At 40.3% G+C, this 12,573-nt stretch overlaps 1 protein-coding gene across 3 annotated transcripts in view; it reads left to right on the top strand.

Annotated features, from left to right (window-relative positions):
• The window catches only part of RABGAP1L (RAB GTPase activating protein 1 like), a 452,085-nt gene that overhangs the window by 144,146 nt on the left and 295,366 nt on the right, over nt 1-12,573 (top strand). The gene's annotated exons all lie outside the window — the stretch shown is intronic.

Here is a 12,573-nt window from a genome sequence, read left to right as displayed (position 1 = left end):
CTTTTTTTTAAAGCACCAGGAGCGGGGGCGGGCAGGGTAGCCATGGGGGGCTGGGGGAGCAGGCAGGAGATGGGGCCTGGCAGGGGTCCCTCCATGGTCCTTTTTCCCCTCCTTCAGCCCCCCCTACCCTGCCCCCTACTTACTAGCATGGAGTCCGGGTCCAGCTTCCTGCTGTAGCCAGTGGGGACTGCTTGAATTGCCGAAGCTCTCCAAATTTTTTCTGAATTGATTCAGAGAGCTTCGAGTTGATTTGGACCTTTTATTTGGTCTCCTGATTTGATTCAGATTCAGAGATTTGGCCACTGAATCAGGCTGAATCTCCTCCGAATCAAATCAGCCCCCGAAGCTTCGCACAGCCCTAGTGCTTCAGCATTGTGAAGACATGGGCTGGAGAGGAGGAATCCCTGAATACCCTCTCAGGCTTCAATCTCCAGAAGTTTGCAAGGACAGGAAAGGAGTCTTTTGCGGTCTACCCTCTTCGCTGGCCCCCTACTCTCCCCCAGTGGAGGGGGCACTGTGGGATGCCAGAAAAGCACTGAAGTGCTTACTTCATACTTGTTATTCTTTTTTTGTGGGTCATTTTTAAGTACTTCAGAGGTGAATGTCTACACCTTTGCTGTTTGGAGCCCATCAGCTTGGAGTGCTTCAAGCAGCATGTCTGTCCATAGCCTGTATGTACATTAGGTGGTTGCCAGCTTAGCTCTGCTGGTTAAGGTTGGGTGTGGTATTTTTTTTACCAAGCAGATCAAAACATAGGCACATAGAAGTCAAACTCATTAAGTCAATGGGATTTCAATTCTTAAGTACCCAAAGTAGATTTAAAAAATGTTTTTTCTTTTTAAAAAAAATTAAATATATATTTTATGTTTCAAATCTGATAAAATTAAATGTTAGGTCTAACTTTTCTATGATCTATATGCATCTGTCAGACAGCCCTATTTAAATTATCATGGAATAAAGAATGCTCCTTTTATTATATATAGAATCAGGAAGAGAACATCTTGAACTTCTGAAATTAGTTTAAGCTTTAAAACTGTCTTTGTCACATACTATATTAAGTATATATATATAAACACCAGCCTTTTAAAATGGAAAGGATGATAAGTATACACATATTTCCAAATATAAGCACTTTCAGTTTCTGATATGTAGTAAAGCATTTTGCTTTAATGACTTTTGGCTTCACTTTATTTAGCAACTGTAGTGAGGATATTTTCTCCATTTGAACTAGTTCACTCAAAGCTGAGAAATTGTATTGGGCATTAAAAAAAAGCAGGCAAGCTTGTTTTGTCATTATAATTCAAGGATGAAAACCAAATGAGAAAAGCTGAGATCTATTAATTCTAGAAAGTTGAAGGACATGGGGCCACATTTTCAGAGATTTTCATGTGATTAAACATGCAGGTAGGTGCCTACTGGTATTCTCAAAAGCATTTAAGCAGGTTAAGCATCCAGCTTCCTTGGATTTGTTTAATCTTTAAAGTATGAAGAACATCAGGGCTTGTCTTCCCAGTTTTGTTGTCCACATCCTTTGGAGGATCGTGAAGTGGATCAAGAGCTTTTGTAGCACCTAATTGAAAGAACGGGTTAAACAATTTAACAAAATAGCTTATCTATCAACTCTTAGTTCGATATTTTGTGTTAAACTGATGGTAAAACAACAAAGAAAACATTCTGAGTAGCAGTCATTCTCCTTCAGTTCCTTGGGTGACCATATTTCTATGGCATTATAACATAATATAAACATGTTATACCACTTAAAATAAACATGAAAGACAAGGCATAAATGTATAATCTAAACTAAAGCCAGGAAGAATGTAATTAAGAATGGAAGGAGAGATACCTATGTAAAGTGGCAAAAAAGTCAGTTCTCTTTATAATACATCCTTAATACTGTGTGATAATATTAAGCAAGTTAACAAACCCTTTAAATCTACTTTGGCTTGAAATGCCCTCTTAGATTTTAACATCTTTTTGAATCTCTCTAAATCTATTTTATGAGGCCTTAATTGTCAAAGCATATAATACATAGAACCAGCTAACTAAGGGCTTGCAAGACTGAGATGAGTGTAAGTTTTTTGTTCGGTACTGATGATAATTTTTTTTAACCAATTTGCCTACTTCTTACAGTCACCTTAATATGCACAAATGTCTGCTGGTATTGTGGACATTTGAATATGATACCTATTCAGCCTTTTCAATTTATTTCAGGGCTGAGTAGCTTGCATATATTTTGTGAGTCTCTTGTGCTTCCCAGTTGCAAAAGCTGATGTTTATTTCAAAAAAATTCCTTTACCTTTGTATGGCTGCCTAATTCTAACCTTTTCAGAAGCAGATTTATATGAAAACAAAGTAGGCATTGCCCTGCTCTGTGTGTCCCTGATGTGCAAGAAATGGTTAGTTAACCAGTTAGTCAAGGAGCAAATGAAAAATCTCATTTAGCTATGCTTCCTGGCCTGTCCCATGTCATCTCTGGAGCAGCTATGTAACTTCAAGCTGTGCAGTCGGTATTGAATTCATGGCAGAAGTGGGCTGTGCGGCAGCTCCTTTAACCTTTCAGGTTCCCCTCTGCACCCCACCCCCCCACCAGTGCTGATTCACTGAGGAGGCCCCGGTAGCCGTGCTGGTTGCTGCTGACCAGCTGGGAGGCAAAAATGGCAACATATTTAAAACTATGGTTTTTGGCTCCCTGCTGATCAGGAGCGAGTGGCAGGACACCACTGCCATTTGGCGTGGTTGGGTGGGGGGTGGGCACAGGGGAACCTGCAAGATTCAAGGAGCTGCCACACAGCCCACTTCCACCTTGAATTCAGTAGGTCCCTAGCAGTTGGATATGTTTCTCCTTCATGTTCTTTTCTTTCTTCCATGTTCAACTCAGTCAACAAGCGTTGCATATGTCCTACTGATGTTTATGGAACCCAGAAAGCTGCTTTTTTTCTGAAAAAGACCAGATGTACTACTAGATGTTTGTTTGCTTGGTTGGAGTTAGAATTAAACCTTTAAAAAAGAGAAAACAAAAAGAGAGGCTTTTTAAAAAAATGGATATTGTCTTAATTCTACTGGAAATCTAGCTTAGCTATAAGCAGAAAGAAATGCTGTAAAACAAATTAATGTGTTTTAGGAAGAGTCATTACATGTGCATAACAGTGGGCATTTAAAAAAATAATAGCTTTTTAATGTTATTAAAATAACTTGCTTATCCAGCAAGTTACAAAAAATCCTTTAAGATGAACTAACTTTTACTTTTTAAAAACTAAAGTAGTTGAGGAGATTTTTACTTGACATCGTTTGTTCATATGATAATTTACAGACCTTTGATTTTACCTACTTAAACTTGTAAACCCTTTAGCTGCAAGTTCTAGTAGCGCAAATGGGTAGCAACAGAGAGAAGTAGCCCTTCTTCTGTTAGAGGCACAGGTTGACTGCAATGGATTCCTTAATATAGAGCAACCTGGAACTCTGTTGTCTGGAAAATGGAATTCTGAAGAAGGATCTGAAAGACACTGCAGCAGAACATTACAGTTGGCAGCATACCGTGCTCCCTCTCCAGTCAGAAGAATCTGAGGCTAATATCTACACCGCTTTTCTCAGCTGTTATAGATATCATTTGAGAGAGAAAATTATTTTCCTTGGGCTATCAAGAGTGGAGGGGGGAGGATATGTCAGAAGTTCTTCTGATCATAATCAAGACACTGCTTCAGAGGAGATCATGTAGTTCCCTTTCCCTTATGTTTGGTCCCTGCTTTTTCTTCACTTCCATTGTGGCATGCTGCAAGAACTGTTTGTTGGTTTGAGAAATGAAAACTGGATTTGAATAAAGCACTTGTTTTGTTGTCTGAGCCATGCAAATAGGACCAGTTTCAAAATGGCCAAAACTGGTTTAAGATAAACCTGGTTGAAGGTGGTATCAGACTTAACTGATTTGGGTCAAATTGGTTTATGTAACTTCTGTCCCAAACCCATGCCTGATTTAAGTTAAACCAGAGTCCCCCAGCATCCCAGAATGCTTTTCAGCCCTGGACTGGTCTGTCTGCTCCAGAGAGCGGGGCTGGCCCTGCCCCTCTCCTCCCTAGCCGGAGCTCCGGCTGGCTGAATAGGAGGTGGAGACTGAAGGCACAGTGAGGTCTGCCTGGCTTCCCCCTGCCCTGCCCCCCCTCACCTCTCACTGCTCAAGCAGGGGTTGCCTCCATCCCTCCCTCCTCTTTTCCACAGCATGGACCCTAGCGGCATGAACTCCAACTGGTATCTGGTCACAATCATGCCACCACCATGCTAGCTAATGCTGAGTGGTGTCTATGTGTGTGTCTCCAATTTCTCTGGAACAAATGCAGACAGAACGAACGATGTCCACTTAGGGCTTTTTGGAATTAATCAGCAAGTCAGCTGGTAATATCCCTCCATTCTTCCTTACAAATGCCTTGGAAAAAGCATTTTGTTGTTTTCTTGATGGGCTGATAAGCTTTGTGTTCTGATAAGCTCCCTGCTGGCTTGCTTCAGAGGCTGCAATCTGACAGTGTTCAAGAGGAGACAGAGAGACGTATGAGAAATGACCTGGTTTGCAATGCATGGGACTTGTGAGTGCCATCAGTTTGCTGCAGACAGTATGACAAAGCAGGGAGAGGGTTAGGGTTTGAGAAGCTCAGTATCATCAACAGATGCATGCACTGCACACAAGCAGTCCTCCCTCCCCTCCCCATTCCTTTGCCTCAGAGTGCTATCTGAGGGCTGGGGGCTGGCAACACTCCAACCCCTTGAGCAGTGAGGGGCGGGGGAAGTCTGGTGAGGAGGGCTACTTCCCCCTGTCCCTGTAGGCACACCCTGATTGGAGACAAGGGTTGGGGTTTAAACCTCTCCCTAATCATATCATCTTGCCGGGGCCTGCCCACACCCCCCGCTCAACTCAGCATTGTGGAAGGGAAGGGAGGGTTCTCTCTAGCCCCGCCCCCAGCTTCTAGCCTGAGCCACTGCAGGCATGTACTGGCATTTCATAAATCAAAAGTCAGTGTCTATCCACTTGCAGTTGCTTTAATCTCTGCAGGTTAGACTAACCTGCAAAGATTGAATCAATTTAGACTTGGGCTTTTTGAGTGTCTGCCCCTAGCCCTTATGTCAGACACCTGCACGTTTTGCCCTGCGTCTTGAATTTCCACAAATTCTCTAGTATTAAATTTTATCATGTTCTTGCATGAAAGTCTGTTAAAGATTGGGGATTTTATCCTTAAACTCACAGCATTATTTATTGTAGGTCATATAAAACTGTTAATGGAATATTTCTTACCTCCAACGCCTAAACTTTTAAAGAATTAAAGCAAAATACAGGACAAATACAAACCCAGTAAATCAATATGCCCAACTGAGTTGATGTGACTATTAAAATTATCATAAAAATTCCTCCCAGTGCCAGCAGAATTAGGGAGTCATATGAAACTTCAGGGCATTTTAGGAGATGTCCAGTCATGAAAAAATTAGCTGCCTGTGACATAAAAATTAGAACAAAAAGGTTGAAATGAGGACATGTGTAGGTTAGGCAAAGCAAATGTTGCTTAAATTTGTGTACAAAACTCCCTAGTGTATAAATTGCTTATGCCATGCTTTGGTTTTTGCTATTATATTTCTCCTGTGTCCATTCACTTGATTAATTCTGATCTGCACTTCCTGAGGATTGACCTCCACCGAGGTGAAACTCCTGCGTTCTAAAGCCGGAAGGACTGAATGTTGGTGTAAAGGAAGAATTGGTATGGTAGCCCACCCATGTTCTGATGATAAAAAAAAAATATGGCGACTTCTAAGGGTGTGTATCCTTATTTTCCTGAATTGATATATTTTAATCTTTTTCTAAGCTATCTGTTCATTAAGACAGAGAAAACCATAGTAGTGAAAGACACAATACCAGCTTTAAATCTTTTCTTACTGGTTGTCTTAATGGAAGATTGTCCATGTACAAATAAAAAGCTAAAACATAGCAATACCTTAGGAAATATGATGTGCTGTGCATATAGATCTTTGTTTTTGTACAAAGTCTCACTACTCTGCAAAAAGTGTTTTTTTCCCCTCTTGTGAATTGAATGGTTATAGATTTGGCTTGCAAAGACTCTTTAAAATAATGTATTACTTTGTTTCTATGAATATTTTTTAAGGTCATTAGTATATCCCTACTGAATATCCACGATTACATTTAGACTTCACCATGAGCAAAGCTGATTAGAATATCTTTAAAGTAACTTACAAGTCATACCACACATTATCACATATTAGCTACAGATAAAAATATATCTTTGCAATGTGATTAGTTATTACTCTACTCAATTACCGTTTATGACAAATGCAGTATAAATATAAAGAAAATATAGCTGCTGTACCAGCACATCAAGATGACCTGACAGTACATCAGATACCTCCTGATAGTTTTCCCCAACATGATATTACTATATCATGTTTTCATATCATTAAAGATGCATCCAAGCAAATAAGTATGTGTGTTGGGGTTTTGATAGTGCTGTTACATTTCCAAGGACCTGATTTTGCTCACAGTGGGGATGTTCATTTAATGGAGTCCAAAGCCAATTGCAATGGAGCTATTCTGGCAAGGAGAGGAGCCAGGAGCATATGGGGCCAAAGGTGCTCTGAGGAAATAAAACAACCATGATGGTCATGGCCGTCCCCACTGATCCTCCAATATTTGCTAATTCTGAAGATCTTTGTAATTGTTCTATGGGGAAGTTTGGGTAGGAGAAAACACCCCAGCATCCAACAAAAATCCACCAAAAGGGATGCTTCACTTCCTTTCTCCTGTGAATATTCTATAGGAGGGGATGTTTTATCATATTACTAATCAGCTGAATTACATTTTTGTTGCCCTAATATAGACAAATTTATATGCGAAGGCATACGTGTATTATTGCTTTTCTTTGCTCTTTCACAGTGCCCAAAAGTGTTGGTGCTTTGCAGAATAGACGAAGTGATTCCCTTCCCTCCTACGCCCAACTACAGAACTCTTACAATTTAAGTTTTACACATTACATTCCTAATGGGGGATGATGGCTGTAAGGTAGCAGGACCTGAAGAAGCATAGAGATAGCAGCATAACAATTGTAGTTACTTAGTTAAGGTATATGCACATATTGGTAGTGTTACTTTTTTCTTCCATCTTTGTGTTTTTCCCCTTCTTTGTATATTTCATTTAAAAAGGAAGAGAAAGAGGTTGTGGTATATTATCAGAATTTATGAAATGAAAAATAAATTATTCTGGGCATCATGGATTTAAGGCTTACAGCTTTCAGGAGGCATGTAAAATAAGGATGTGCTAGTAGCTTGGAGGAGTATAGTAGAATATTCCATGTGCAGGGAGTTTCATGGAAAAAGGCAGGTATGTTATTAATTACAGTCTTCATTTCAGTTCTGGATTTTCATACACCTCTGATATGAGATTCTCTAGATGCTTGCACCTGATTATGGAAAGTTTTTCATATGTGTGTGTTCTCTAAAATGTTATCTAACTTATGTGTATGTTATATTATTTTTTTTTTCAACTTTGCTCCAGGCTGTTCTCCTTATTTGACATGTAGGTTTAGAATTGTAAATGGACTGATCACATTTTCAGTGATTAGGCAAAGTTATTTGGAGCCATTACAGGCATCTGGGATACCCACAGAGGTTGGAATGTTTCTTAACCAATTATATTGCTTAGCTCCCTATTAGCAATTTTATAATAGATGAATAAACAGTAAGACTCATGTATTGATTCAGATGAGTTGCTCCTAATCTCTTGCATGTTGTTGTAAACAGCCTTGATATTTGAAAGAATTCATTTTGGACTTATATTGTTGGACCAGCTTGGCTTTGGATGGGCAAATCCTCTGGAGGAGAAAAATGATTAAAAAAAATTACAATAACTAGGACATGGTATCTTTTGGCCTAGTGCTGATATCCTTGTTTGAATCAAATGAATTTTAAGCTCAAAATGTTAATGTTAGTACAGGCTTGAAATAAATAAATACGTTCCAAATATCCTACTGAGATGCTTGTAGATACCTACCAAGATGGCATGTTGCTGACAGGTGGGGAAATTCAAAGTGGTTTAAAGAAGCAGCTCTACCCACTGGAACTACTGAATGCGTTATCAAGTAAATTAATCTAATCTGCAGTTGAACAACACTGCCCTCAGCAAATGCAGAGCAGTTAAGATGCCCTACTTCCTTTTAACTTCATAACAGAATTTATTATGCTACAATCAGGCGCATTTTATACACTCAGGCTTCTGTTATAATGGATTTCTAATGTATCTAGGCAGAATCATGTTAGATCTTAAACAGCTTAATAATGGCTAGATTCTCAGTGATGGTTTTTTTTATTTACCCTGAGGGGCTTCAGGGGCTATATTTTAGCAATAGCCAGATAAGGTTTAAAATGTGGTAGTGTAATGGAAAATAAAAATAACTGTATAAAAGATGCTTGTCCTAAGATATGTTCCCCTCAGTTGTGGGTTTGTAACTTCTGCTCTAGTTTGATTCCTTCCCTGGAATGGCCAGTAGACTCATAGAAATTACAGAAGGACATGAGTTCCAGTGTATACCCCTGTATTCTAATGCAGAGGTAACGTTTAGACTGCAGCAGCTGCTGCATGCTCCTGAGCAGCTTCACCTTCCCCTTTGAAAACAGCTGAAATATGTTTGCCCATACCTTGTGCTCATCCCATCATTAAGGCTCTAAAACCCCTGCCAGATGTGCAGGTAAAGGTGTGATGGGATCAAGCATCAAATCCCATCATGCCTTATTGCTGGTGCAGGGGAGCCCAGGAATGTGATCCCAGGCAGTGGGCACTCTCTCTACTGGCAAGTAACAAGTTCCCGCAGCTGGGAGCCCCATTAACTGACAGGCTGTCAGCTGGAGAGGTGGCACCATGCACTCCTATGGCTTGGAAGTCTAATCCTGCTTAAAGAAAATCTTCACATTTTAATGAGTTCAGGATTAGAATATATTTCCTTTTTCAAATACTATTTCAAATACCCTTTTCAAATCCTAGCATTTAGGATTTTTAGAAGAACGCTGTATTGGTCTAATTCTGCTCTAGGTTTTGCCATGAACTTAATTGAATGAATGGGTAGGCCTGTACTTGAGGGCATTTGAAGGACCCACCTTTCAATCATAACTCTGCCCTTGTTATCTCTATATCTTGCATCTCTTCTTCCTCTGCCTGTTTTGTTTGGTTTATACAGGTTGAGAGCTGTGACATCGAACTTGTTATAACAACAGGAATGTGATAATTCTGTTGCAAAAATTGTTTTTACAACAATACAATATGATGAAGGGAAGATCTTGCATTGTTCTTATAAATTAAGTTGTGGATCGAAAAATAAAGAAAAAAGTATTTTTATTGTTGCATGTGTGGGGGTGGGCTGTAAGAACAGAAGTCTTGTACTCTTATCCTTAGTTGTTCATTTGAATTAAAAGCATCTTGGGGGCAGATTTTCAGCAGAAGCTGAAGCTGTGGTCTGTTGCTACAGTTGTAGTTTTAAATCCTAATAGGGACAGCTTTTAACTCTTTTGCCCCTTCCACCCTCTGCAGCTCCTGCTCCTCCCTGCCTCTACCAGCACCTGCTAGGGCCCTGCTCTGGCCCAGGGCATGAGGCATAGAGCCTGTGCTGGTTCTAGCCTCTGCCTGTCCACCCAATAGCAAAGGTGGCAATGGCAGCTCTGGCCCCAACTCCTGGTGCTCGAGCTGCCACCACTGCAACTAGTGCCACCCTGAAAATTTATAAAACTTTTAAAGTCTTCATCTTAAAATAATTTTTGAGGGACCAAAAGGAACATAATTTCTATCTGAGCAAATATATTCTTGCACAACAGATTTCAGATTTATGGTGCATATTTTGTTGATTTAGTTTCTTTTGCGTATCCTTTTGTAAATGTATTAAAAAACTAGAAGCAATCTGAGGTGTTTTTTACTAAGAAAACAGGTTATCATGGGGTTGAGTTGCCTGGTAGGATAGATAAGATACTATAGTAGCATACTAAAGAATGCTAATGGTAAAATAACTGTAGCTCTACATTTTTATACTTCATTTTTGCTGTTCCATTACTAGCCCCAGTTCTTTGTCTTTGGTATCTTTCAAGGAACAAGAATCTTTGAATGACCCTAGAACAGGGGTTCCCAATGTTTATGTGCCCAAGGGCACATTCAAATTTAAAAGAAAAAGCAGCGGGTGCCAATATGACAGCATTTTTTGTTGGAATAATGATGTTTACTGATAGTTAAAATGCACACGGGTACCTGAATAAACCTCGGAGGGCACCATGTTGGGAACCGCTGCCCTAGAAAGATCTACAGGCTTGAAATAAATACATTCCAAAAGTCCTACTGAGATGCTTATAGATAGTATGCTACTGACAGGTGGGGAAATTCCAACTGGTTTGAAGAAGCAGCTCTACCCATTGGAATTATTAAATAGGTATGTCTTTTTGACCACTGGGTATGTCTTTTTGAACAGTTTTATTTCAGCTTGCATAATGGCTTCCACTATAACTTTTTTCAGACGTTTTTAAGATTCTGAAAATTCCTCTTGTGCTGCAGCAGTCTGTGCTGGAAATTTCATTCTACTCACATCTTTTAGATGTAAGTTTGGTGTGATATTTGAGACATCTGAAGAAGCGCATCTTTTCTTTTCTGGAAATTGTGTCAGCCCAATGTAATTGTTTTTGTATGTGCATTAGAAAATCAATCAGTCAAACAAACAAAGCCTATTGCTAACTTTTCAATAAATTCTGTTACTGCCAACAGCCAAAACAAGAAGTCTGATGATGAGCAGTTAAGAGAACTCAGGAAGCTAGAATTAATCTGTATTGGCTAGAGGCCTCTGTTCTTACCAGAACCCCACTGCACAAATGCAGTGCAATACATTCTTTACCCCAAAGAGTATACATTCCAAAAGAAGAAGACAACAAAGGCGAAACAGGCACAGAATTGAAGCAAGTTATATAGGGTGATTGCAGGTCAGCGACCAAGCTTGGGAATAATAAAATCAGCTCTCAGCTCCCAGTCCAGTACTCTCATTGCGACATCAACCTGCTTCTTATGTTATAGCCCTCAACCTCTTATGGTCATTCTTCCTTGCTTCATCTGTTCACCCAACTTTGACTCCTGATATTTTTCAAGATGCATGCTTGTTCATGGTCTAAGTGAAATATAAAAGTATGTGTTATGGATTTAATACTTATTGTAGACTGTAGAGATGCAGAGATTACACACACATTTTGGTATGGTAAATATAAGCAGGCAGTGCCTTAAAGCATTTCAAATTTTTGTGTTAAGCCAGGTAACGTTCTTTGGGTAGATGTGATATCTTTTGTTAGACCAACGGAGTAGTTGGAACAAAGTTCTTTGCGTGCTTTTGGGCACAATTACCCTTCTAAGCCATTAATTTATGTAGGGCATTTAGGCATGTTGTATGTATCAGTATGAATCTACTGTCATATGGTCTTAGCACCAGCAAGTAAAAGATTTAACTTAAAAATTGGTCATAGTACTGTAACAATGGGTGAGCAAGCAGGGTGCAAGCCCTAGACACTGCCAGAGGAGACGGGCACCTCCTCATCCTCCATTCCTGTCCTCTGTCTCTGTCTCCTTCCTGTCCCCAATGGCACCATCATTGAGGAAGGCAGAGAAGCAGCAGCAACATGGTGGAGGAGCAGCTGCTGGATGTATGATGCTGCATGGAAAGATGCTACCAAAAGCCAGTTGTTTTTGCTGCCAAAAACCAGCATTTTTGGTTACTTGACACATATGTCATTGGTAAAAAAGGAGGTAGTATTTCCCCCAGTGTTAGCATACCTGCAGCCGCTGCTCCCACACTGCCACTGCTCTGCCCTCCCCATCCTCCCCTGCCCCCCCCAGCCGCTGATGGAGGCTGGAAGTAGGGGAGCAGTATTGTATTGCCCAGGACAAAGTACTGGCCCATTATGCCTCTGGCTGATCACCTATTATCCTGCTCTAAAGACTTCCTTTACAGGGGAATTCTAAGAGGTGTGGATATATGCTCATGTGAATTACAGTACTAGGTATCGGACAAATTAGGGGAATAAATATATGCTTTGAAGTAAAAGAATTTGATCTCTCAAGGCTATTTTATGCACCCTTTTCTTACAGTATACTGTATACTGCCTTTTTTCCCCCCTTTTGGCAAGATATTTTCTTTCTTTCCACTTTCAAGTATTGACTGTATGCATACCAGCAAGTGTGTGTGTGTTTCCAATGTTTACATGCAATAGTAGTTTCATAGTTTCACAGTAGTTTGGGGTCAGAAGAGACCTGAACAGATCATCTAGTCTGCCCCCCCACCACTGGCAGGAGTACACGGTGGGATCACACAACCCCAGACAGGTGTTTGTCCAACCTCTTTTTGATTTTACCCAAGGTAGGAGCGACCACTTCCCTAGGAAGTTGGTTCCAGATCCTAGCCACCCTAACAGTGAAATAGTGCCTCCTAATCTCTAACCTGAACCTATTCTCCAGCAGCTTCTGGCCATTGTTCCTCATCACCCCAGGTGCTGCTGGGGGGGAATAGGGCCCTTCCTATT

Source organism: Alligator sinensis, unplaced genomic scaffold (assembly GCF_000455745.1).
Source record: "Alligator sinensis unplaced genomic scaffold, ASM45574v1 scaffold31_1, whole genome shotgun sequence".
NCBI lineage: Eukaryota > Metazoa > Chordata > Crocodylia > Alligatoridae > Alligator > Alligator sinensis.
The sequence above is the reverse complement of the archived record's forward strand: the minus strand, read 5'-3'. Positions and strand labels throughout refer to the sequence as shown.